The sequence below is a fragment of the Bubalus bubalis genome, chromosome 16, assembly GCF_019923935.1.
Source record: "Bubalus bubalis isolate 160015118507 breed Murrah chromosome 16, NDDB_SH_1, whole genome shotgun sequence".
Taxonomy (NCBI): domain Eukaryota; kingdom Metazoa; phylum Chordata; class Mammalia; order Artiodactyla; family Bovidae; genus Bubalus; species Bubalus bubalis.
The window spans coordinates 17,147,932-17,175,916 of NC_059172.1; the positions used below are offsets into that span (position 1 = coordinate 17,147,932).

Genomic DNA, 27,985 nt, shown 5'->3' on the forward strand with positions numbered 1-27,985 from the left:
TCAAAAAATTAATAAATCACATTTAATGTTGTAATTTTGCTCTTGTGATACTAAAATCCACTTGCTAGCTGAAATGAATTATAGAAACCTGATAAGACTATCAATTCTATCTCATACCTATTTTCAGAAGAATAAAGTTGCAGAATGTGGGGAGGTGTGGAACTGTAGAATGTTTGATTATAATTATTTGTTTAAAATTACACTCCACTATAAATTGAGTGTAAGACAGAAGACACATATTAAATATTTGTAAACACTTCCTTTAAAATGTCCCTAAGAAATATACCTTCCTTGGAGTAAGTCAGTTAATATTTCATGCAGCATTGCATTCAGAACTTCTTGGCAAATGAGGGGAAGTAAGAAATATAGTTAGGTGCTTTCACTGTCCAATAAAGTGACTTCTGTATTTTCTTACCACCAAAGTTTAGAGTAAACTTATTCCTTATGATACTTTGAGTAGCACAATGTACAATGTATTTATTAAGTCAAAACATGTGTATTTAAAAAATCCTGTTTTATTTTGCCCTGCATGACTCATGCATTTTTTTTAATTTCAAGCTTTATTGAGGTATAGTTAACAAAAAAATTGGATACATTTTAGATGTACAGTGTGATGATTTATGACATGCAAATATTCAAAGGTGACTATCACAATCAAGTTAATTAACAAATCACCTCAGGCAGTAACCTTGTGTGGATGTGTAGTGAGAATACTTAAGACCTACTCTCTTATCAAATTTTAAGTGCGCAATACAGTATTATTAATTATAGTCACCATATTGTATATTACATCCCTAGAATTAATTCATCTTATTATATAAATGAAAGTTTAATATCCCTTGATGAACTTCTCTTCACTTCCCACGTCCTCCAACCCCTAACGACAAGCATGCTACTCTCTGGTTCCAAAGTTTTGCTTTTTTTAGATTCAATATAAAATAGAAATCACACAGTATGTTTCTCTATGTCTAACTTAATTCACTTAGCATACTATCCTCTTGGTTCATTTATGTTTAAGGTTATCATATGATAACATATGAATTACAGATGACCCTTGCTCTCAAGGAATTAGAAATCTAAGAAGGAAGACAAAAGAGATCATGTTACTTACAAGAAAAACACAATGATAAAGACATGCACAGGGCATCACTGGGAGAGAGGATGGAGTTTGGGTGAGAGAAGTTTAGGAAGCTGTCCCTGAGATGATCAAAAAGGTAATAGCAAAACACTGGGCTTCCCTGGAGGTCCAGTGATTAAGACTCTGGTCTTCCATTGCAGGGGGTGTGGGTTCAATCCCTGGTCAGAGAACTAATATCCCACATCCCCTGGGGTGAGGCAAAAAAAATTTAGAAGTAATAGTGAGACAGAGTAAGAATTGATTGTAGATGTTGGGGCAAGGGAGGGGTAAAAGCAGAGAGAGGAACTCACTTGCCCAGGGAAGAGATGACACTAGAGAAGATCAAAAATAAAGCACATTATTTTGACCATTTATATTTCCCTGTCTGTGAACAGATATTTCATCTTCAGTTCAGTTCAGTCAGTCGTGTCGGACTCTTTGCGACCCAATGAACCGCAGCACGCCAGGCCTCCCTGTCCATCACCAACTCCTGGAGTCCACCCAAACCCATGTCCATTGAGTCGGTGATGCCATCCAGCCATCTCATCCTCTGTCGTCCCCTTCTCCTCCTGCCCTCAATCTTTCCCAGCATCAGAGTCTTTTCATCTTTCTTGCCCACTTTTCTTCTGATTGTTTGCCTTAATTTGTATTAAATTGTTGGAAGTCTTTTCCTGGAAGTGAACATATTCCACCTGTTAAATATGTTACAAAATTTTTCTTTCAAATAGAGGTTTTCATTTTGAGTAAATTTATCAATCTTTTTCTTGATTCCTTTTTTGTCATTCAAAAGAATGTCCCTTTACTGCAAATAATAAACATATACTGTTGTCATTGTGTTTTGTATTTTTATTTCTAGTCATTTAATCAATTATTGATAAAGCATGAGAAAAAAATCTTGGAGGATATTATGAGTTGTTTCCCCTGTGAAAGGATACATTGACGTTCTAAACCCCAACATCATAGAACATGACTTTATTTAGAAATAGGGTCTTTGCAAACATAATTAGCTAAAAAACAAGGTCTTACATGTGTTCAGTCAGTCAGTTCAGTCGTGTTCAATTCTTTGTGATCCCATGGACTGCAGCATGCCAGGCCTCCCTGACCATCACCAACTCCTGGAGTTTACTCAAACTCATGTCCATTGAGTCAGTGATGCCATCCAACCATCTCATGCTCTGTCGTCCCCTTCTCCTCCTGCCTTCAATCTTTCCCAGCAACAGGGTCTTTTCAAATGAGTCAATTCTTTGCATCAGGTGGCCAAAGTATTGGAGTTTCAGCTTCAACATCAGTCCTTCCAAAGGACTGATTTCCTTTAGGATGGACTGGTTGAATCTCCTTGCAGTCCAAGGGACTCTCAAGAGTCTTCTCCATCACAGTTCAAAAACATCAATTCTTTGGAGCTCAGCTTTCTTTATAGTTCAACTCTCACATCCATACATGACTACTGGAAAAACCATAGCCTTGACTAGACGGACCTTTGTATGTGGGTGGAGTGGGCCCCTCTCCAAGATGACTGGTATCATAAAAAGAATGCCATGAAAAGAGACACAGACACAGAGAGAACCCAATGTGAAGACAGGATTGAAACGATGCATTTACAAGCCAAGGAATGCCAACGATTGCCCACAAACACCAGAAGTTAGGTCAAAGCAAGGAAAGATTCTCCCCTATAAATTTCTGAGGGAGCATGGCTCTGCTGACACCTTGATTTTGGACTTGCAGCCTCCAGAATTGTGAAGCAATAGGTTTTTGCTGTTTGAAGCCACCCAGTTTGGGATATTTTGTATGGCAGCTCTAGAAAAGATTTATACCAAATTGAAAATAGTGGTTAGAGACAGAACAGGGAAAAGAGACTAGAATTGGGGGCAGATGGGCAGAGTATAAGAGGATTAGGGGTAATTTTGAGCTATGGTATGAGGTGGGCAGTATGGAGAAATCATATGTAGTCCAGCGTTGCATAAAGTATGAGTCATATGTCATTAAGTGTTAAGCTGGCAAAGGAGAAGGAGTACACAGAATGGTCAAATTGTTCCATTCAAAGCACCTGGATTTGACATTTTAAAGTATTTTAAATTATTTCTCAAAGTACATATACACACACACAGAGACACACATTATAATTCAAAGGTAAAATGTCTAGTCAAGGCTATGATTTTTCCATTGGTCACGAATGGATGTGAGAGTTGGACTGTGAAGAAAGCTGAGCGCCGAAGAATTGATGCTTTTAAACTGTGGTGTTGGAGAAGACTCTTGAGAGTCCCTTGGACTGCAAGGAGATCCAACCAGTCCATTCTGAAGGAGATCAGTCCTGGGTGTTCATTGAAAGGACTGATGTTAAAACTGAAAATCCAATACTTTGGCCACCTCATGCGAAGAGTTGACTTATTGGAAAAGACCCTGATGCTGGGAAAGATTGAAGGCAGGAGGAGAAGGGGATGACAGAGGATGAGATGGCTGGATGGCATCACCGACTCGATGGACATGAGCTTGGGTAAACTCCGGGAGTTGGTGATTGACAGGGAGGCCTGGCATGCTGTGATTCATGGGGTCGCAAAGAGTCGGACACAACTGAATGACTGAACTGAACTGAACTGAACTGAAAATGCCTTTCAATAAATAATACTATCAGATGGATAACTGCATATAAAAATAAAAGGCAACAGGAGAGTTAATAAGCAAGACACAGATTAACTGAATATAGTGTTTGCAATGCATGAAAAGTGTGTGTGTGAGAGAGAGAGAAAGAAACCAATAATTATAAACTTATCTGCTCAATACAGAAATGGGCAAAAAACCTTGAGTTTAGAGAATTCAAAGAGAATATCCAAATGGTCAATAAATATAGAAAAGGATTTCAACAATAGCACTTATCTGAGAAGTGCAAATTAAAACCACCATGAGGATCACTAAACTACCCCTCAACTGACTAACCTTAAAAAAATAAACCCTACCTAGTGCTGAAAAAGATGGGTAATCACTGGATTCATACATGCTGAGATGCAACATCCTAGTAGGGACTGTCGTTGAGTATAAAAATGGCCACAAACCTTCCCATCCAGTATGTGTGCCCTTGAAACTCTTTCAGTTAAAAAGGCAGTCTGTTTCTCCATTCCTTGACTTTCTTGGTCATATGGAACATTTTTTTTAAGTGACTCAAGCAGAGGGTTGAAAAAACTTTACACATTGGGGTAGCCCTGTTTTGCTGCTCCTAAGGAATTCACCATGTGATTAAGCCCAGATCAGCCAAAGACAGACAAAAGTTCAGTCGTTCAAGTCACCAGGACCAACAACTAACATTAGCACCCAACAGGTGAGTAAAGTCATCCTAGATCAACCAACTTCTCACCAACCTGCCAGATGACTTCAACCACATAGGTAGGCACATCAGGAAAGACAGGCAAAAGAATTACCCTGATCAGACTGCTGATTCAAATAATTATTAGCAATTAAGTAGTTAAGTGCTATTTTGGCATAATTTGCTTCTCTAGTGGTTCAGAAGGTAAAGAATCTGCCTGCAGTACAGGAAACCCTGGTTCAATCTCTGGGTTGGGAATATCCCCTAGAGAAGGGAATGGCTACCCACTAAAGCGTTCTTGCCTTGAGAATTCAATGGACAGAGGAACCTGGTGGGCTACAGTCCATAGAGTCACAAAGAGTCAGCAGGACTGAGTGACTAACACTTTCACTTTCATTTATACAGAAGAATTTAATTTACACAGAATATTTGGATTAGTCTTTTATTTTACCAATAACAGTGCAACTATTTCAAAACCTAAAATAAGCCAAGACTGTTAAATAATGTACCTAGACATCTCTTTCAATCCAGCCTCCAGGCTCATTTGTATTACAAGGGTCTTGTCATGTGCTATAAAACATTCAGTTTGGGCTTGCAGTTACTGAACACACTAAATAGGTTAACTTGTTAGCTACTGTTTTCATTACAAAGTGAACAAGAAATGCACGTGACTCACGTGGATTTTACTTATCATCATGAAAGAGTAAAAATTTCATTTTGACTGAAAATCAACCAGAACCTTTCCATCCAGCTAAGCCAGATCTTACCATCATGGTGCATTTAATTTCAATATAGCCATCAACACAAGTTATGACAGATCTAGACAGTGTATTAGAAAGCAGAGACATTACTTTGCCAACATAGGTCCATATAGTCAAAGCTTTAGTTTTTCCCGTTGTCATGTATGGAATCATGGGAGAGTTGGACCATAAAGAAGGCTGAGGGCCAAAGAATCGATGCTTTTGAACTGTGGTGTTGGAGAAGACTCTTGAGAATGCCTTGGACTGCAAGGAGATCAAACCAGTTAATCCTAAAGGAAATCAACCCTGAATATTCATTGGAAAGACTGATGCTGAAGCTCCAATCCTTTAGCCACCTGATGCGAAGAACAGACTTATAAGAAAAGATCCTGATGGTAGGAAAGACTGAAGGCAGGAAGAGAAGGGGATGACAGAGGATGAAATGGTTGGATGGCATCACCAACTCAAGGGACATGAGTTTGAGTAAGCTCCAGGAGATGGTGAAGGACAGGGAAGCCTATCATGCTGCAGTCTATGGAGTCTCAAAGAGTCGAACACGACTGAGGGACTGAAGAACAACAATCAACACAAGTATTCAAATGCTTCTTTACAAAATGTAGTAGTTTTATTATCCAAGCAAAATATACTGAGAAGATCAAGAAGATCAATGGGCAAATTATTTGAGATGATATGTTCTCAGCGAATGTCACAGCAGGTGCTGGAGCATTCTGGAACTGCTAGACCTTGATTCTGACAACATTTCGCTTCTGTACATTCCCATAGATCCAGGGTGGACTTGGATTAATATACTAATGTGTAAAGACATTTCTTAAAATTAACAGATGCCTATATAATAGATAATTCCCATAAATGTAAGCTACATAACCAGATAAACCTCTGTATAAAGCTAGCTATTCAAATATATCTTTTGAGCATATTTAAATGTCTTGCATCCTCCCCTCACATTCTACAATCTCCACTGAATTTCTCTGTTTGTTTTTCATATCTATCATGATCAAGGTCTTCTCAGGTTTTTTTTTCTTATGGACACCTTCCTCTTTCCCCTCATTAATTTGGCTAACTTACATACACGTTCCATGGCCGTCTCTTAGATACAAGCACATACTCACATATGTATACACACTCTCAGCCTGTTTTCCACCCTGTTCTGAGTTCCTGCAGCAGCCTCTACTCTCTAGCATAGAACTTTCTAGCCTATGTTATAAATTTTTATTTCCTCCAATAGAAAGAAAGCTCTAAGAAGTTAGGAATTGTATTTCCAATTGCCTATTGAATGCCTATAAAAGTGCCTGCCCAGGGTACTATTCCAAAGATACACAATAAAAGAACAAACAGAGAGGAAATGCATTAATACATCCCACTGACAGCCTATTTCAAGTTACAGAGGGCTTAGGTAAGGTTTCTAACAATAATAAACTGAGTAGTGCAAAGATATGTTTGCACACAAATCCTTAAACAGCTTATTTTCCATACTTCTGATTTGCTAACAAAATAGGATTCTATATTGCTCATCAAAAGACACCTCATATATTTTAGCTATCACATTTAGTATTGGAAGAATTAAACCTAGCAGTGAAATTTTGCCCTGACATAAAACTGCCCTACTTGTTCTTGGCTGTGAGTTTCCGAGTTGCCTATGAATAATGCTAATAGCTTATTTTCTTATTCAAGATCTCTGAATCATCTCTAACATTTTGGCAAATACTCATCTGAAGTGATATATTCATATACCATAAAGTGTGGAAAACATAATTTGCACCTAACTAAAAATTTTAAGACATGCTATGGAAAAGCCAATTTGTGTATGGCTGCAACCGTCTATGGGGTCGCACAGAGTCGGACACGACTGAAGCGACTTAGCAGCAGCAGTAGCAGCAACTGAATAGGATACCATTAGGATATGTGATTTTGAGAATTATGCTTATTTATGGACCTAACTGATGTTCTAAGATTATTGTCATCTCCTTGAAGAAAAGGATAATGCTTTAATTATGGTCTCGTGACAAAATCAATCAACATTGAGATAATGAAGGAAGAAAAACAGCAATTCAGAAACAGGAAGACATACACTTTTAATGACAAGTAAATCAGACACCATGATCTTAAGCCAAAGATACCAAATAAAGAGTTGGCAGTACGGGGACTTCCCTGGTGGTCCCGTGGTTAAGATTCTGTGCCTCCGTGCAGGGGGCATCTTTTCGATCCCTGGTCAGTGAACTAAGATCCCACATGCTGTGCAGTGCAGCCAAAAACCAAAGAGTTGGCAGTACTGATGTGTATGCTCTTGTCCGTTCGAACTTCTAGCGTCCATCTAGGTTAAAATACTTTAGACTAAACTTCCTTCTAAAAAACAAAATAGACTTTTCTCTTATAAATAGCTTTTTATTATATGGAAATGTGATAGAGACTTAGGGTTTATTATTTCTTCTTAACACATAGAGGATTATACCTCTGAACTCATACATCCAGTCTGAACTGTATGTCTATTTATAGTCAATGGCTTGTAAGCAAATATGATGTGTGTTGCTTTCAGGTCAAATAATTTCAGCAAGAGACTTTGAAGCGCTTTTTCTCCCTGCTATATCAAGGAATTCTCCCTGATATATCGAGGTAGCTGAAGCTACCTCCTGGGTAGAGATTCTGTTAGCCTGCACTGCTGAATGATGTCACAGAGGACATTTATCCATTCCTACAGGGGACTTTCAAGGGAAATAAACATTTCGTTGTGTGTTCTTCATTATCACAGCATAAATTATCTGAGTTAATATGTCTGATAATAGAAAATGTGTGCAGTATTAAAACTGTACAAATGTACTAATAAACAAGAAAGTTTTCAGAAATCAAAGTGTTTTAGTTTCACCTTTCCAAAACTACACTGTCTGAAGTTTCTTGGTCTAAAAAAAGTCTCATCTTGAGAATAAAGTGACTCAATGTCTAAGACTTTAATTACTTTGATATTTAACAGATGCAGTAGAGAAGTTAATATAGACAACGAATGTAGTCTTAAGCATCTACCCTAGGGAAGTACAAAAATTGGTTGCCAGTAGAGGTGACCTTTATCTAACAGAAGAACAGAATAGTATTGGTCACCTTAGGGACTTAATATGGTTGTTTAAGAAAAGAGATTGCTTGTGGAAGGTGGCCTTTGGCAGCTATCGCTGTATTTATGCTGTCAGTGATTCAGCCAACACTTTACGTTCCAAAAAAGCAGACAAAAATAAAATGAAATACTGTACTTTTAATAAAATTAGAAAATTCTATTATCAGTAGTTTGAAGCCTCGGACTGATAGGAAACTTAATTTTTTTCCCCACCCAGATTAGGAAGCTAGAATCTAAAGAATACCTTGTCATAGAGAGGCAGATTTAAGGAAGAACTCAGGTCTCCAAATTCACAGCCCAGTGTCCTCCCATAAATATCTAAGAAAGATTATTAATTATAAACTCTGATATTTAAAAATTATGAGCCATAATTCTGGCCTTAAATTTTGCTGTTTGATACCCATGAGAGATGAAACTGAAATGGCAAGAAGTAACTGCATCTCTCTTCCACCAACATCCTGACCAATATTGAAAAAGCTTCATCATTCCTTGCTATAAACACATGAGTCTGATGGCTCTCGAGGAAATCATGTATTAGGCCTAAAAGGGAATAGCAAATGAAAACACAAGTCTGAAACTGTCTACCTGACACACACTTATCCTTCACATCTCCAGTGAAATTAACTCTGCCTCAAGAAACCCTTCCTTGGTCCTCTGTGTATGCAGAGTTGGTTTCCTAGGCCTGCAATCTGTGTGGGTGCGAGGAGTCCTATGCTTGGTCTGTCATTTTCCTCAGATTCTTACTAGTTTTTGAACAAAGCACCCTACATTTTCATTTTGCCTAAGACTGCAAATTCCATAGCCAGTCCTGATACTGCACTAATTCCCTCTGATATTTTACTCATAACCTCCTGTATCTCTCCCTCTTGGCATACATAATTAAATAGTCTTTTTATTCTTAGTAATGTAAGTTCCACAAAAACAGGAATTGATTTTTATCTTTTTCACTATTTTTATCCCCATTAAAACAGAATGCTTTGATGACTATATGAAGAAGTCAATTAATTAATTATTAATTGAGGTAATGAATGAATAAAATAAACCTGGGGGAGAATTTAGGGTTTGGACAGAATGAATGGTAGATATGGCATGAATAGAATGGAATTTTGCGGGGTATGGGAAAAAATAAAGAAGATATTTACATAGAGTGGGAGCAAAATACAGTGAGTTCTGAAAGCTAAGATTTTGACACTTGTCATATGAAGAAATACAAAAGCTGTCATTAGCTTTTGATAAACATGATAACATACTGATTGCCTGTTTTCAGACTGAATTTTATATTCTTAAACACTATTGTTTCTGCTTCCTTAGTAAGAATAAAATACCTTGGTATACTTTAATTTATGGTAACATTCATTTACCATCAAATACATCACAAACTTTGATTTAATCCTTGTAAAACCCTGTAACACTGGTTCTCATTTTTCAAATAAACAAGTTCCAAAAGTTAAAATAATTTTCCCAAGTAATATCAGAAAGAAAAAGGTACAGAATCTGAAAACAGGTTTCCTTGAGAAAAATTCTCAAAATCTTCCTGCTATTTAAAGGTACTTTCCTAGCTTAAGAATTTGCTTATAAGCAAATGTTTAGTTATTCTGTATGCACCAACATTGTGTGACTAGTGGAAGAAACTCAGATGGTAGACTATGTTGACCACCTGCTACAGGTTCTACTTAGGATATTCTAGATGAACTGTTTCAAAGACCTTGAAGCATCTCTTTAGAAACATTCACTTTCTGTCAGAGGCTTGGAAAAAGGTAAGAAATTGACACTAATTTATCACCAAATGTATTCCAATTACAAATATAATACTTTAGAGAAAACTGAAGAAAAGAGAAAAGATTTATGGCCAGAGCAAAAGATTATGACCATATAAACAAAAGAACTTATCTTTTCTAAGTACTGAAGTACTCAAAGAAAATTGACCTCCAATTAAGTAAAGAAAATAAGAAATAGCAGTTTTATTTGACCATAATTTCACCTAATTGAATCACATAATTAATAAAATGTACAGCTCCCATCACACTGAGATAGCTCTTAGAAAAATAGCCTCTGAGTAAATGTGCATTTCTTTTTTCTTTGTGATGGTTTTGGTCACCGCTTCCCATGCAGTGTTACAAACCTCCACCCACAGTTCTTGAGGCATTCTGTCTACCACATCTAACCCCTTGAATCTACTTGTCATCTCCACTGTATTATCATGTGGGATTTGACTTAGGTCGTACTTGAATGGCCTAGTGAATTTCCCTACTTTCTTCAATTTAAGCCTGAATTTTGCAACAAGGAACTCATGATCTGAGCCACAGTCAGCTTCTGGTCTTGATTTTGCTGACTGTATAGAGCTTCTCCATCTTCAGCTACAAAGAATATAATCAATCTGATTTTGGTATTGACCATCTGGTGATGCCCAAGTGTACCACTATTTCTTGTGTTGTTGTAAGAGGGTGTTTGCTATGACTAATGTGTCCTCTTGGCAAAACTGTTAGCTTTTGCCCAGCTTCATTTTGTACTCCAAGGTCAAACTTGCTTGTTAAAAGGCATGTGTGCCTTGGAAGAAAAGCTATGACAAACCTTCATAGTATATTAAAAAGTAGAGACATCACTTTGCCAACAAAGGTGCTTAGAGTTAAAGCTATGGTTTTTCCAGTAGTCATGTATGGATGTGAAAGTTGGACCATAAAGAAGACTGAATGTCGAACAACTGATGCTTTAGAATTGTGGTGCTGGAAATTTTGAGAATCCCTTGGACAGCAAGGAGATCAAACCAGTCAATCCTAAAGGAAATCAACCCTGAATATTTACTGGAAGGACTGATGCTGAAGCTCCAACTGATGGTGGCCAAGGCTCCAACTTTGGCCACTTTTGGCCACCTGATGCGAAGAGCCAACTCATTGGAAAAGACCCTGATGCTGGGAAAGATTGAGGGCAGGAAGAGAAGGGGGCCAAAGAGGATGAGATGGTTGGATGGCACCATTGGCTTAATGGCTTTGAGTCTGAGCAAACTCCAGGAGATAATGAAGGACAGGGAAGCCTGGAATGCTGCAGTCCATGGAGTTGCAAAGAGTCAGACATGACTTAGCAACTGAACAACAAAAACTGTGCATGCTTAGTTTAGTTCAGTCGCTAAGTTATGTGCGCGCTCACCCCTACCAAAAGCCTATTACTGATAGTTTTATATCATTATTACTATAATCAACCTTTAAATGAAATTTTATTATGTTGTTTTCACTCAGTGTAGACACTAATTGCAGTCCTGCTACCAGGAAAAGAAGGAAATCACCTGGGGTCCTCCATGGATAGAAAATCAACATGATGTGAAAGTTGGATGGATAAGCCAGTTCTCCTAAAGAAATAAAATGCTTACATCATTCCTTCAGTTCTGTTCAGTTCAGTCAGTCATGACCGACTCTTTGTGACCTCACGGACTGCAGCACACCAGGCTTCCCTGTCCATCACCAACTCCCAGAGCTTGCTCAAACACATGTCCATCGAGTCAGTGATGCCATCCAAGTTTCTCCTTCTCTGTTGTCCTCTTATCTTCTACCTTCAATCTTTACCAGCATCAGGGTCTTTTCCAATTAGTCACTTCATTCCATACACCAAAGTAAATCCAGCCTTAAGAAAGGGGTACGTATAAAAAAATAAAACTTGAAATTAGTAGGTTAAGCAGATGGGTTTGAGGATCAGAAAACGGGGGGTTTCATTTCAGCTCTATTGTTCTATTAGCTGCATGATGTTGAGCAACATTGTTTCGCATCTTTACCTCAATCTCTTAATCTGTAAGATAAGAATATACTTTATAACGCTGCAGGAGGCTAAATGAGGAAATGCACGTTATGCTATTAGCACTTCCCGCAGGCACATAGTGAGGGGACAGTAATTTTGACATGAGTGCTACATCAATATGAATCTCCTTGCATTGATCACTCTGTCAGTTATAATGCAGCACATTTAAAATAGAAATGCTAGATGAGAAATGGCATTGGGTTTGAAGTTGAAAACATTATCTAAATAAAGTCAATTTTTCTATCTGACATTAGATACATACATATGTGATTTACTTTGTAAACAGAATTTACGTATGGTGGCAATCACACATATCAAGAGTACAACTTGATGGCTTTGACAAGCATATAAACCTACATCACCAATAATTCTCCAAAGGGCATATTCCACATGCCCTTTGTGGAATATGTGGAAATATGTGGAATATTTCCATTATCCTAGGAAGTTTCCACATACCCCTTCCTGTCAGTCTCCACCCTCCAAATAAAAGCATTGTTTTGATGCCTATCACAACAGCTCAGTTTGCCTGTTCACAAATGTAATATAGATGGAGTAACACATTATGTGCTCCTTTTTGAAGGACCTCTTTCCCTCACTATGATGCAACCCCGTGGATAAAGCTCAATGACATCAGTGGTTTGTCGTTCTTGTTGCACGTAGTACTATTCCATTACATGAATACACCGCAATTTGTTTATTCATTCCCCTTCTGATACCACACATTTTTTTTTCTAGTTTCTTCTCAAATTCCTTAAACATTTACAATGAGTGTTATAAATTTCTAGTCTTCTTATCTCATCAGATGGCTTATCTATATCGGTGATTGTTTCTGTCCTGTTTTCCTGCTTCTTCACATACTTACCAGTTTTCATTGATTCCTTGTGTACTATGGATAATACATGGAGGGCACCTGGATCATAACAGTCTTCATTCTAACCATATTGTGTTTCAGACAGTTACATTTCTGGCAAATCATTTTCATCCTTTCAGGCTTTTTCCCTCAGCAATCACGGAAATTTTCACACATACAGAAAGCTTAAGAATTTTACAAAGAAAACTCATAAAACTACCATCTAGATTCTACACTTGTCAATACTTTGTTATATTCGTTTGATTATGTATATTCATCTATTCATACATCTTGATGCTTTTCTAAGTGAGTTGCAAACATCACTACCCTACACACCTAAAGAGTTTAGCATGTCAGATTTTTTATTATTTATTAATATGGCTCTATATTGATTACATCCTTAGTCCTGAGGACATAGCCTCTACTCTGCTGCTGCTAAGTCACTTCAGTCGTGTCCGACTCTGTGCGACCCCATAGACGGCAGCCCACCAGGCTCCCCCATCCTTGGGATCCTCCAGGCAAGAACACTGGAGTGGGTTGCCATTTCCTTCTCCAATGCCAGAAAGTGAAGAGTCAAAGTGAAGTCGCTCAGTCGTGTCCGACTCTAGCGACCCCATGGACTGCAGCCTACGAGGCTCCTCCGTCCTTGGGATTTTCTAGGCAGAAGTACTGGAGTGGGGTGCCACTGCCTTCTCCAAGCCTCTACTCTAGACTATGGCTTTTACTTTCAAAGTGGGTATTTTTAATAGCCTCAACTGAATGCCTGAGGTTCTTACCAAGAACCTGTCTGGGATATACTCTGTTGTTGTTCAGTTGCTAAGTTGCGTCTGACTCTTTGCAACCCCATGGACTGCAGAACAGCAAGCTTCCCTGTCCTTCACTATCTCCCAGAGTTTGCTTGAATTCATGTCCATTGAGTCGATGATGCTATTTAACCATCTTATCCTATGCCACCCTCTTCTCCTTTTGCCTTCAATCTCTCCCAGCATCCGGATCGTTTCTAATGAGTTGGCTCTTTGCATCAGGTGGCCAGAGTACTCTGGCTGGGATATAATTCTAAAGTCTCCCAGCACTGTACGATCTCTGGTGTTTCTGCTTACATTTTTCATGGAGTCTTGCTCCATATATGTTCAGCACAGCCCAGTCCCTCTATACAAAAGCTCTCTTTTCTGTACAGTTCTCAACAAATACCAGCTGATTCACAACTCTAGAACTTACCACCCTTTTACTTTAAAATGAACCCTATGTTCTGCTTAGATTTCAATTCCCTATGCAATGGCTAGAATAACACTGCCTAAAGAACTTTCTGCAATGATGAAAATATTCTATATCTCTGCACTGTTCAATATAGAGATCACTACTACATTCAATATTGAGCACTAGAAATGTGACCTGTTTGAAGAACTGGATTCATAGTTTTAATTTTATTATTTTAACTTTAATTATCACATGTGGTTAGTGGGTACCATACTGGACAGTGCAGATTTAGAAAACATCCCAAGGAGACAGCAAGCAAACATGTAGTATCTAGTATTTGACTTCTTTCAAGGTTTGCATTTCTTTGTGAACATCTGAAAAGAATTAACTAATTATTTCATCCAGGTTTGTAGGTTTTACTTGAAAAGGTAAATCTAACATGCTTATTCAATTATGCTTGGGACTATACTGGCTTTTGTTTACCTTAAAAAATGAATTCAGAAAAACATGCAATTCTGATTTCATAGTAAATAAATAGAAAAAGAATGGAATGTCTTCATCAGAATTGTGCCAAGTCAAATAGTTTTACATGCATTCCTGTGACTTGTATAATTTGACCCTCGAATGGTACATTTTATCTTTTGTGTAGGGTACGCTGCTGCTGCTGCTAAGTCGTGTCAGTCGTGTCCCACTCTGTTCGACCCCATAGATGGCAGCCCACCAGGCTCGCCCGTCCCTGTGATTCTCCAGGCAAGAACACTGGAGTATAGTTAGTCCTATTATTCCTAGCGCACCAACATAGCCTTAAAGAGTAAGTCCACAAAAATGGGATTAGAAAAAGTTGTATTCAAAGAAGTAACAAAAGCAAAATAAAGTCAAATGGTTGCATCTTTCCTTGGCCTCAACACAGGAGACCAAAACTGCAGTCCAGGTTGAAACTGGTCCATGAGCTTCCTTTGTGCTCTTAGGTCCTGTGAGAACTTGAGACTGGTCTTTCGTGTCTGTGACCCTGGCTCCCAGTATCATCCATAGTTTGTCAATAAACCAATAAAAATATGCTAAATGAATAAGTAAAAAAAAATACTCATTCCATCTGTGTCATTAAATAGACGGGTTAAGAAGGAGCAGAAAGTGCTAACTTAAAGCCTTATATTTCTCTCAGGGTGAGCATGGAGTAAATTTGCTAAACACCTCACTATTGAAGGCCAGTCACAGCAATCACAAAGAAGAATTGTTCAAGACTGACTGGTCAAACTTATGCCCACAGAGTGCCAGGTTGACCTTCCAAAGACACATTGGATTTCACTCAGAGAATGCAACATCTCATGCATTGGATGATAAAGATGTTATGCTTACTTCAAAATGCAGCCTTCCTTAAAGAAATTCACTTTTAAGACTAAAGATGTGGGCATATACCAGAGAAAGCTGTGTTCAAGCAGCCAATTATTCTATTTTCTCATACATTTATGGTGTTGTTCGTCATTTGTACAATGACCTAAACCCAGCATTAATAAAATGTTCTATCCATTATTTTTGTTTAATTCTTCTCCATAATTTTCTTGCCATGGCACATTTTGCTTAATTCAACTGGCTACATGATTTCTTGTTTAGGTCTCCACAAAATGACTGAGCCCCTCTGCAGTTATGAGTAATCCTAACTCATAGGATTGAAGAAATGAATCAAGACTCAATTATGGAGTGTGTTAAGTGTAAGCTACACTGTGACTGGGAATACATCTCTAGCAATTCAATGCAATGTGAAGGAAGATGGGGACTCGATATGAGTTAGATTTCAACAGGCTCACATAAGGAAGCATTTTCCACATTTCACTCTACTTCAAAATGTAGTAAGCTATCTTAAAATATACATATTTTAATAAAAATGTGTTTCTGATGCTGAAATTGTTTCTTTGTCAAAAAAGACACTGCTATATTTGACTGCTTTATTATAATCTGTTTTGTGATTTTTGTATTAACTTCACTATTAATACTCAAAGTGATGGACATGCACATAATTTTGGGCCATTTTGCATTCTTCCTACCAAGAAGATCTGGAATTAGTTCTACTATAATTCTTCCATATAAGTTAAAATATCAGTTTTCAAATTGCAACTACCTAGTGAGCTCCCTTCTACGATACAGAGAAGAAATTTCACAAACACCACACATTACTTTCTAGGTTTAGTTTCAGCTTCCAGCCTTCAAGCCCATGTATTTCTTTCTTTACTGGCTCTTATCACTTCCTCTTATACATTAACGGCTACCGATGGAGTTAGTTGTGAAATTTTGACTATTGCTAGATGTTAGATTTTTCAGCCATAAAATCTAACTAAAGTTTATTATCTGCACTGCTGGTTCATGTGTTCTACTGTTAGGAGACTATCTCTGTAAATGTAGTAAATTCTTCAATGCCTAAATATTTATCAAACAAGATTTCTAAGATGATTCAGAATAATAACAGAAAATAGATCATACCAATTAATTAGTTCTTAGGGAGAGAAAAGGCCAAGCAATCATATTCAATCAGTGGCACTGATTGTGCTAGAGCCAACAGCCTACTGAAACAAACTGACTTTAGATTATAGAAGAAAATAATCGCATTTGATATCTATTTATATAGTTTTATATATATAGTTAACTTTATGAAGAGAGGTTCAAGTGGATTACAAATGGTAATCCAAATACACTCTTTCTTGCCATGTCTGCTACCTCAAGAATACAAGTACATAAATAATGTGATAGCAACATGTTTTGTTTAGATGAAGGTGAAAAACCATGGTTTTACATCATCTTATTACCTCACAGTGGAGAAGGCGATGGCACCCCTCTCCAGTACTCTTGCCTGGAAAACCCCATGGACGGAGGAACCTGGTGGGCTGCAGTCCATGGGGTCGCTAAGAGTCGGGCAGGACTGAGCAACTTCACTTTCACTTTTCAGTTTCATGCATTGGAGAAGGAAATGGCAACCCACTCCAGTGATCTTACCTAGCGAATCCCAGGGATGGCGGAGCCTGGTGGGCTGTCGTCTATGGGATCGCACAGAGTCGGACACGACTGAAGTGACTTAGCAGCAGCAGCAGCATTACCTCACAGACCCACTAACTTGATAACTGCTTGCAAAAGAGTATTCTACTTGTCCAGCTTAATTGCACCCAAGAATATTCCTACCAGTGCCTGATGATCTTCAGCTTGGAGAGATAACAAATACAGGTAATCTTTGAAGGAAGTAGGTCAACTATTCATTAACAAAAATAATATTAGTTATGTGGGATCCAATAAGGTGTTTTTTTTTTCTTTACTGTGTAATAATCCCCTGCTCATATTTGCTACCTAAATTTTAGAAAACTTCCCGACTTTAGTTTGGCAATCCTTTGTCTCAAGTCTGTAACTTCTGACGCTTTTTCACATCTACTATCCCCAAATTTTTCTTCACATATATTAAGATGGATCTTGTCTCATAATAGTGGTGATGTTAAACTAGTTTAGTAGTGATCTTTTTTTTAATGATGTAATCACATTATTTTTTTAGAGTTGTTTTTGTTTTTTTTCTTTTTTATGTGAACCATTTCTAAAATCTTCATTGAATTAACTACAATATTGCTTCTGCTTTATGTTTTTTGGTTTATTGGCCACAAGGTACACGGAACATTAGCTCTGCCACCAGATCTCAAACCCACACCCACTGCATTGGAAAGGGAAATCGTAACCATTTGAAAACCAGAGAAGTCCCAGGAATGATCTTTGATAATTATCCTTTGTCTTGTCTGAGATTTTTCTCCCTACTTCTAGTCTATTCAAACCCATTCATCTCTTGTTCCATGTCTATTGCACCATTTGAAATTAGGATAATTTGACAAGGTTTTTTGGAGGAAAAAATAGCAACTCACTCCAGTAATCTTGCCTGAAAAATCCAATGACAAAGGAGCCTGGAAGGCTACAATCTAAAGGGTAGCAAAGAGTTGGACAGACTGAGCCACTAAGGATGCACACACGATAAGGGTTTTAAAAAATATATAATACATATTTTAAAATATACGTATTTTTAAAATACAAAAAATAGAAGGAAAAAAAATTGAAGGACCAAAAACCTTATGAGAGAAGCCTCCAGCCCTTTCCTGCACATTCTACTTTTTAAAAGGCAAATCTGATGAAAATCTCAATTGACTGAGGCCCTTCCATGGATTTCCATAACCTACAAGACAAGTTGAATGTTTCTTTACTGTGGCAAACTAAGCTCTTCATAATCAGGCTCTTTCCTAATTATTCCATACAATATCAGAATTCTGATGTAATGATTCTCAAACTTGAGCATCTATAATGCCTGCTCTCACATGAACTACTTTTGTTATTATGCAAAACCTAGACAGCCTGCTCTGCCAGTATGACTGCATAGGTCTAAAATGTTCTGTGTTTAGTCATTCAGTTGGGTCTGACTCTTTGCAACTCCGTGGACTGTAGCCCTCCAGGTGCCTTTACTCATAGAGATTCTCCAGGAAAAAATACTGGAGTGGGTAACCTATCACTTCTCCAGGGGAACTTCCTTACCCAGGAATCAAACTGAGGTCTCCTGCATTGCAGGCAGATTCTTTACCAGCTGAATTACCAGGGGAGCCCAGATCTAAAACAGGACCCCCAAATTTGCCTTTTTAACATTAACTTAGGGAGATTCTGGTGCAAGTGGCTGCCAAGCCAGACTAAGAATTATTTCTCTTGGCACATAGTCTTTACAACTGGCTCTGTTTCACTACTATGATTTCACACATGCTATTTCCTCTATAAGGAAAGCACTACTCATCATTTAAAAACATATTCCCAATGATCCTTCAAGACTAAAACATCAGCACTGATAAGCTTTGCTTAAAGGTAGAGGAGAAAACAGGGCTTCCCTAGTGGCTCAGCAGTAAAAAATCTGCCTGCAATGCAGGAGACCCGGGTTCAATTCCTGGGTCAGGAAATTCCCCTGGAGGAGGCATGGAAACACACTCCAGTATTCTTGCCTGGAGAATCTCACAGACAGACAAGCCTGGCAGGATATAAGTCCATAGTGTCAGAAAGAGTCAAACACAACTGAAGCGACTGAGCATATACGCTCCTACCTACATCAGGGAAAATTGAGGATCGGGGGATGTCCATGGTAAAACTTGATAAGAGAGAGCATGACCATCATATAAACATACTAGACCTGGATGCAGAGATGAGAAATGGAATTCAGTAAAGGTTGGTGAGGGAGGGAGTAAAAAAAGAATGAGGTCCTTTTGCACACTTTTAAATCAGATTTTTTTTTCAAATATGGAGTTGTATGAGCTCTTTATGTATTTTGGATATTAACTCTTATCAGACACATCATTTGCAAATGTCTTCTCCTACTCAGTAGGTTGTCTGTTTTATTGATGGGTTCCTTTGCTCTGGAAAAGCTTTTACATTCAATTAGGTGCCACTGGCTTTTTGTTTTTGTTTCCCTTGCCTGAGGAGACAGATTACATATATGTATAGAGATATATAGAGATATGTATATAGCTAAGACTTATTTATGTCAGACAGTGTAATACCTATATTTTCTTCTAGAACCTTTGTGGTTTCTGGTCTCAGACTTAATTTAATCCATTTTGAGAAGAAGATCTGAATATATGTTTTTCCAAAGAAGAAACACAGGCCAACAAGCATATGACAAGATGTTCAACATCACTAGTCATCAGGAAAATGCATATCAAAACCACAGTAAGCTATCCCCCCCTCACACCCATCAGAATGGCTATTATCAAAGAGACAGAAGTAAAAAGTATTGAAGAGGATGCAGAGTAAAGAGTACTCTGGTACATTGCTGGTGGGAACGTAAATGGGTACAACCACTATGCAAAACAGTATAGACATTTCTCCATTGAGTCGCATTGAGAAGCACATCACTAACAAGAGAAATCAGACTGGCCTCATACTGCCCTACAACCACATTCAATGTTAGAAGGTAAAGCTGTTATGGGCACATTTCTGAAAGAAGAAAAAAGTCTCACCCAGGAAAATTATACCCATTCAAGTCGTCATTCCAATATAAAGACATCAGACAGACATTCCAAATATGCTAGAACACTGGAAATATAGGACGCATGAATTCTTCTAGAAAAAAAATGGAATCCAGCAAACCAGAAGATCAATAAAAATAAAGAAAGAAAAGGCATAATAGAAGGAGTGATGGTGAACATTAAACCTAATAAATGTTTGGCTATGACTAACATCTGGAGAATTGTGTTTGCAGAACAGATGGTAAATTTTATAAACTCTAACATTTTAAACATTACAACTAACAAACACTGAATGATGTGAGGTGGAGAATTAGAAGAAAGTATAAGAATGCTAATCACCTTCCCTTCAGAATAGAGAATGTATTGACGCTACCCGAAACTGTAAGAGGTCATTTAAAAATCACAAAGAGATGCCAAGAACTTAAGATTCTTTTCTTACTCATATAGAAAACTTACAGGAATGAGTGTTTTGGGAGGAAAGAAAAAAGTTTCATTGGTTTTTCCATTTTGAATGTTTTTCTCTCTGCAAAGTTCCATGAACAAACCTAGTTTTGGAAATATTTCTATTCATATATACCTATCTCTACACCTGTTTCCGTATGCATACATACCAATAGATATATCTGGAAGAACATAAAAATATTAACATCCATGGGATTTTGGATAATTTATTGCTTTATAATTTTTGTAGGGCTTGAATTCTCTTATGATCCCATGTCATCTTGATGGACAAAAGCAAAAACTTTACTGACACATGAAATCAATTTGTATTTTGGTAGAAATATTTCTATTTTTTTGTTGTTTTTTGTTTTGCTGAGTACTGCAGAAAGGCTGAGAGAAAATTATAGAATTTGTTTCAGCACTGGAAATATTTATCCTCCCTGTAGCATCCTCGCTACAACAAATGAAAGGCAGTATGGAATGGCAGCAAAGGGTATTGAAGTGACAGCTTTGAGAAAGACATCCCTGATCTAGACTGTTCAATCATAAAACTACCTGACCACTCTTAACATCCATTCACACTTTGGAGACTGGAGATTGTGATTTTGGATACAGTTTTTGATTAATAAAGGCCCTTTGAGTTATTCTACACTAAATTGTAAAGCTTTTTTCTTACAGACAGCTTATTGGGCAACAGTCAACTAAAGTCAAAAGAAACACTTATTAAGAGCTGAACTCTGTTCGAGGTGTTGTTTTCTTCCTGAAAATATGCATGTAACAAAAATTCAAATGTCCAGAGAAATGGCATGATTAGAAGCAGGTAGAAAGGGCTCTGAGCCATATGGAATAAAGAGTAGTGTGTGATCCCTATAAACATTGGTGCTTTTTATGATATATTTCCAGGCTTTCAAATAGTTTATTTAATTTTGCTTATTGAGTAAGACTGAAGCTAAAAGCTACCACAATGATGCCAAAGATTTCCCTTCTTTTCTACCATACTACCGTTACTAATAGTTTCATTTTTCCATTTTCTTCCCATTTTAACAGATAGGATGCAATAAATGCAAATGAATTTTAACCAACACAGCTGAAATTGAGCAGTTGATTCCACAGTTAAAGCCATCCTTCATGAGCCAATATATAAAAGCCAAATTAAGAGTCAAAAAAGTTTCAATGAAGAACACAAATGTGCAAAGTGTACAGAATCCAAAAGTACAACATTCAAGAACCAATTCTAACCCAAAGAGCACCAGAAGACTTTATATATTCTTTAAATTTGTTAAACTAGAGACTTGGGAAATGTGATTGCCAAAAGCCAAATAAGAGTGAAATTGTCATGAATGGATATAACTATGGTAAGGAGACAGTTAGACAAAGATACATACAACCAACAAGCTCAAACAAAGGTCATGAGAAAATACTCTAAATTCAATTTGAAATGAAGGGAATAATGGGGCTTTCCCTATAACTGAAATACAGGAAAATTTAAATAAATTACTTAGACCCCTGGAAAAGAGGCCTATAGCAGTTGTGATAGCATAGTCATTCGAAAATTTGACTAACATCTCCTCCTCTACTCTGTTGCCCCAGAACCATATTCCTTCCCCTCTTTCCAGGTAAACTTACAGAAAAACCACAGTCAACTATATTCTCTAGCTGCATTCACTGCACAGAACAAGATAATCTAACCACAAGAAAACTGGTGCAAGCTGGTTCAGCTCCAAAAGTGGGACAGTGTCACCTTGCAGCTCGTTATCATCTCACCAGAATAGTAAGATCTCCCCGCCCCTCCGCCAGCCAAGCATGATGGCTCAACTTGCTTCTGACACAGATGCCAAAGGACCATACAATGGCAGAAAAGGGATGGCATCCCAGTTTCAGGAAAACTATTCCCAGAAAGCCAGTGCATATGCCTCCCCCTCATTAACCTTGCCCTTAAAATCTCGCCTTAATCATCCCCCCACTGAGAAGCTGATTTTGAGCCAAGTTCCTTCTTCCCCATTCTCTGGCCATTGAATAAAGACTGTGCTGTTTCAGTCTCAGCATTGATTTTGTTATTGACTGGATGAATTCAGATGGAAAAAGAACTCTTTCTGGCCAAGGTACAGGGCCTCAGCTGGACCCCCCCAAGAGGGGGTCCATACGACCAATTCAGTAATCGCTCCATAGAACTATCCTTTCTTTCAACATGAGAATGAACATATGCAGAGAAACTTCACTGCAAATGTTTGCCGTATCATCAACTTGAAGAAATTGCCCTCTCTTTGGAACCTCACAGATATAGAAATCATTATGTCGGCAGAAGAGAAAGGTAAGAAATAAGATTTCATATGCGTGGAATATTTTCATGAAAATCTCTAGTAACATAACAGAAAGAAGGGAAAGTGGCAGAAATATGCTAAGTACATAGAGTCAATTGTCTGGAAATAAAATGTTTCTCAAAAACCAGTAGTGTCCTGAAAATTCTTATATCAAGACAAGAAACAGAAGAGAGAGGAGATGTTTATATACAGATTTGGTAATTATTTGATGCTATCAAGAGCTGTTTTATTATTAAATCACTTAAGGCATTACATTTAAAATATTTAACTGTTAAGTACATATCAAAACATTTTATTTTATAATTTGATTTATGGTTCCTACCATGAATTTAGACCACCTGAGATTTAATTTTTGGGAAATATTTGGCAATTTTAGTCCTTAAGAAAATTACTGAAAGCTCTGTGCCTCAGTTTCTTCATTTGCAAAAAGAATAACAGTATCTCCTTCACATGGTGGGAAACATTAGATGAAATAATAATTAAACACTTAGAAAGATGTGCAGCACAAATGTTTAATAAAAATTAGCTATAAAAACTGATTTATTATCTACCAAACAATAGGGTCAAACTTATGTGCTAGACAAAGATCTAAGTAACTTATGTATATCAGCTCACTTAATCTTTCCATGGCCTATAGGATGGACTTTATTGTTTTCTCCTTTTTACAGAAGTCAGAACAGTTATGCATATTGCCAAGAATCTGTGTTCTTAATCATGTATTTGATGTTTAATTTTGGCCACACTATTAGAATCACCTGAGAAGCTTTTAATAGTTCTGATTCTCAGGTTAATTGGTACCCTAACCCAATTCAATCATGGTAAGTCTAGTGACCATCTGTCACCATAAAAAGTTATTATAATACTACTAAGTTTCCTATGCTGTACATTAGATCCCTGTGACTTAGTTATAATACCCAATACAGTATAAAGCTATGTACATAGTTGTAAATACACTGTCAATGATAGAGTTCAACAAAATCTAAATCTAAAGAGGCATCATATCCTAAAAGTAGTGTAAATTTGGAAGGAAAAATAAAACTTGTATCAATAAAATACTAAGAAAATCTAATAAATTGGGGATATGGAGTAGGTTAATGAGAACAAATTAGTTACTCAGTGAAAAAAAAACACACTTGCAGGATTATATTACTCAAGATCAAACCAAAGATGGATAACAAATGATGTATATAAGTTGTTAAATGAGGTATATAAATAGTTCTTAGGGCTAGAACATACTCTGCCTTCAAGAGAAAACATCTTAATACATGATCCAAAATACTGTGAGTAATTTGATAGTTTTCCAATAATTTACAATTCAAATTTTAACCTTTTCATATTTTTTAACAATATTTCTCATCTAGTCTATATGTCCCACTTAAATTTGACTTTTATAAAATGAAGATCAAAACAACCTGCGATAACGCAATCAGGCAACAGAGAGAATGGAGATTATTTTCCCTCCATTTCTACTAAGATGGATAAGGTTAAAATAAGCTTTTACTATTCCACCAAGCTGCCCTTTCCTGTTTATAACCTTCCTTTGTCTTCTGTGTACTTCTATAAATATGCTAAAATGTTATTGGATATGCAACTAAGAAAGATAGCATTTATGTGAAAATATTAGTTTACATTGTAAACTAAGAACTTTTTATGATAATACAGATGGAGGGTAAGAATATGTATTGTTTTGTAATCATTGCCAAAGCTCCTCCTAAAAGTTTAATGCAAGGCAATAAAGAATGAATAAACCACATTTTAAATGGAGAAATATTTCTTTCAAGTTAACTTTTATATCCAAATGTCTCTTTCTACTCCTTCTTGCCTCAGACCTTCCTTAATACCCAAGGAATTTTGTAATTAGGAGGAAACGTCCTATAAACTTAAATCATAGATGAAATAATTCTGCAATAGACCTACTTAATTTCATAAATTCTACTTGCGGAAAGCCATGGATGGTTGGAGATACAAATGAAATAGGGTAGAGCTGCAAGGGTCCATTTAATACCATCTGGTTTTCATTCAAAATACTTTGATTATAGAGTCTCTCACACCTGCTGCACATCCTTAAAACCTCTTGAATCCACCCTTAAAGTTAAGGGAGAAAATGTCATTTTCCACCTTCCTTTCTTTATTCCTTACATCTTCCCTATAGTTACTTCCCACAGTGTGGCTCAGATGGTAAGGAATCTGCCTGCAATGCAGGAGACCTGGATTCAATCCCTGGGTCATGAAAATCTCCTGGAGAAAGGCATGGCAACCCACTCCAGTATTCCTGCCTGGAGAATCCCATGGACAGAGGAGCCTAGCAGGCTACAGTCCATCGGGTTGCACCGAGTCAGACATGACTAAGCAACTAACATTTTCACTTTCACAGTGTTTTGAACACTACATAACAACTAACTGCTGGAATTTTATTAAGATCTGTTACCTGAAATATTCTTTTGTTGTCATTGTAAGAGGGTATTTGCTCATAATATAAGGTCACTGAAGGGATCAGCAGAAAGAAATTGTATTAGAGCTTCCCTTATCTGCTAAAGCAGAGAATCCTGAAAATACAGTTGTTATTACTGCCACCCCCACTCCCTGAATCCTATTTGAGAGAATGATCCTAAGCAGGAAAGGTGTAGCTTTAGCTGTCATGAGCCCACTGCCACTACAGGGGAGCTTCCAGCCAGGAAGGAGTTTATTCATTAGCATCCAAATGAAAATGCCCAATAGAAGCTTCCATTATCTTCCAATGAGATCTCAGTTACCACCACCCCTTTTCCTAAGCTGATACATAGACACTCTCCTCTGTCTATTCTAAGATACTCACTACTGAATATTCCTACATGGGGATTAAACTTTTCTCCGATTAATCTGCTGATTATCAGTTAATTCACAGGACTTCAACCACATGGCCTTCAGTGATAGAGGAGAAGTTTTGCTTCCTAACATAACAATCCCACACAGATCCTTGATATCTGTAGATGTTCCTGAAGGAAAGAAGTCTGGGACAAGTAAATGATTTTTTCAGGGTGTTTCAAAATATCATAAGGAGTATATGAGTCCCACCGAGTATTTGAATTCTCTGTATGCTGGCAATGTAGACCATAGCCCAACTTATGATATTTTAATAAAGCAAATCTTAGTAGGATTTTAAATGTTTCCACTACCTCAACTGAGAGTTGGCCAGAATTGACTATTGGTTTCAGCTACAAATCATTTAAGATGCAAACAACTAGAGAAGAGGTAAAAGAAATTATCAGGTCAAACCCATTTTCTTGCCTTAAGAGCATGGAAATCATGCTCCTTAAAAGTGTAAGGTTCACATATGACGGCCAGTTGATGACATGTTTAAAACAACCCAATTCTAACCGTGAATGCGGTTTACTTAGCTTGAGTCAGACAAAACAATTTTTAGTCAATTAATATGATCAAATCATCAAATACTTGCTACTTACATTATATAGTATCTCCCAAATATTGAATAGGATTCACTAATACTTGAAAAAAGTCATTGTTTCCTTGAAATTCAATGTAAACTGGGCATCCTGTATTTTATCTAGCAGCTCTATTTTTTGAGTTCTTTAGAGGATTACAATGTGGAGGTAAGAGTTAAAAGTTACTACAACAAGGTGTCTACCTCTCTTTGTAATATCCTTTCCTCTTACTGTGTTGTTCAGATGATTCCTCTTCAGGGAGAAGAGGAAATAGAGCATGAACAAACCTTAAATACCAGCCTTTACCGGGGCAAATATAAATCTCCATAACCACGTCATAAATTACTACTGAATACAAAGGAAATTTCAAGGATTCAAAACATTAATTGAACAGAAGCATAGCTCTACCTCTGAGACCTATATAAGAATTAGTCATTTAACAAAGTTCTGAGGGAATGGGATATGGAACTTCCATATAAAAGACCGTTTTCAATATGAAAAAGGAAGGTTACAGGAGCGGGAGATCATGCCACTGCAAGTGTGGGTCATTGAACAGCATAACCTGGAAGCTTGTTAGAAATTCACTGTCTCAGGACAGGACACCTCCAGACACTCTGAATTAAAATTGCTATTTTAACAAGATCTCCAAATGCTTCATATACACAGTAAGGTTTGGGAAGATCAGCTGTAGGCAATTGGCTTCTAAAAAGGATGGGCATCCAGGGTCACTAAAGAGAAAGATGACATAAAATAAGGCAGTAAAGCCTTTCAAATGGAGGTGCCTCTCCCTTAGCCAGTTTCTACAAGCAAGAGGTAGCCCCTAGTACCCATAAACACATGAGTTACTCATGTGAAAACATTTAGTCTGTTTGAACTGCTATAACAAAAATCTAACCACAGACTGGCTACCTTAAACAACAAACATTCAGTTCTCACAGTTCTGGCGGATGGGCAATCCAAGATCAAGGCAGTAAGGGCGGACTAGATGTCTGGTGTGATCACTCTTCCTGGTTCAAAGATGCCTGGCTGTCTTCTCACCATTTCTGTCCATGGCAGAAGGAGCAATGGAGCCTGCTGGCTCTCTTTCATAGGAACACAGAATTTGCTCATGAGGGCCCCACCCCTATGACCTCATCACCTCCTACAGGTCCCACCTGCAAAAACCCTCACATTGGGAATTAGGTTTCAACAAATGAATTTTGGGAAACCAAAACACTGTTTCTAGCCATACTCCTTGACCCTCCCGACTCAACAAGCCTAACCAGATTAACTAACCAAGGCCACTTCACTGCCATTTATATACAACTCAAAGAACTTGGGCTATAATGCAGAATGTTTGAAAAAATAACACGGGGCACTTTCTAATCAAATTTAAATCTTGTATAAACAAGTAGATATGAATATTTCAGGTACCTCAGCAAAATCTGCAGTCGGAATGCCAGGTCAATCTTAAGTACATGCATATTGATAAAAATCTGATCTTAACTACATTTATTTAAGAAGTAACTCTACTGTAATGTATGATAGCCATAGGAGTGCCAAGGACAAGCGTATATTTAATAGGGTTTATAATCTTATAACTTTAAAATTACCTTGAGGAACTTTGCCAGTCTTCCTACCAAGGACAAGAAATACCAATATGTACAGTAGAATTAAATTGTATTTTATTTAGATATAT

At 37.4% G+C, this 27,985-nt stretch overlaps 1 long non-coding RNA gene across 1 annotated transcript; it reads right to left on the reverse strand.

The window, feature by feature from the left end:
• Positions 1–27,985, reverse strand: LOC123329719. The gene is made up of 2 exons (XR_006545255.2): positions 27,244–27,985; positions 1–1,788 (listed from the first exon to the last, which is right to left on the reverse strand). It is a non-coding gene; the product is annotated as an uncharacterized LOC123329719 (long non-coding RNA).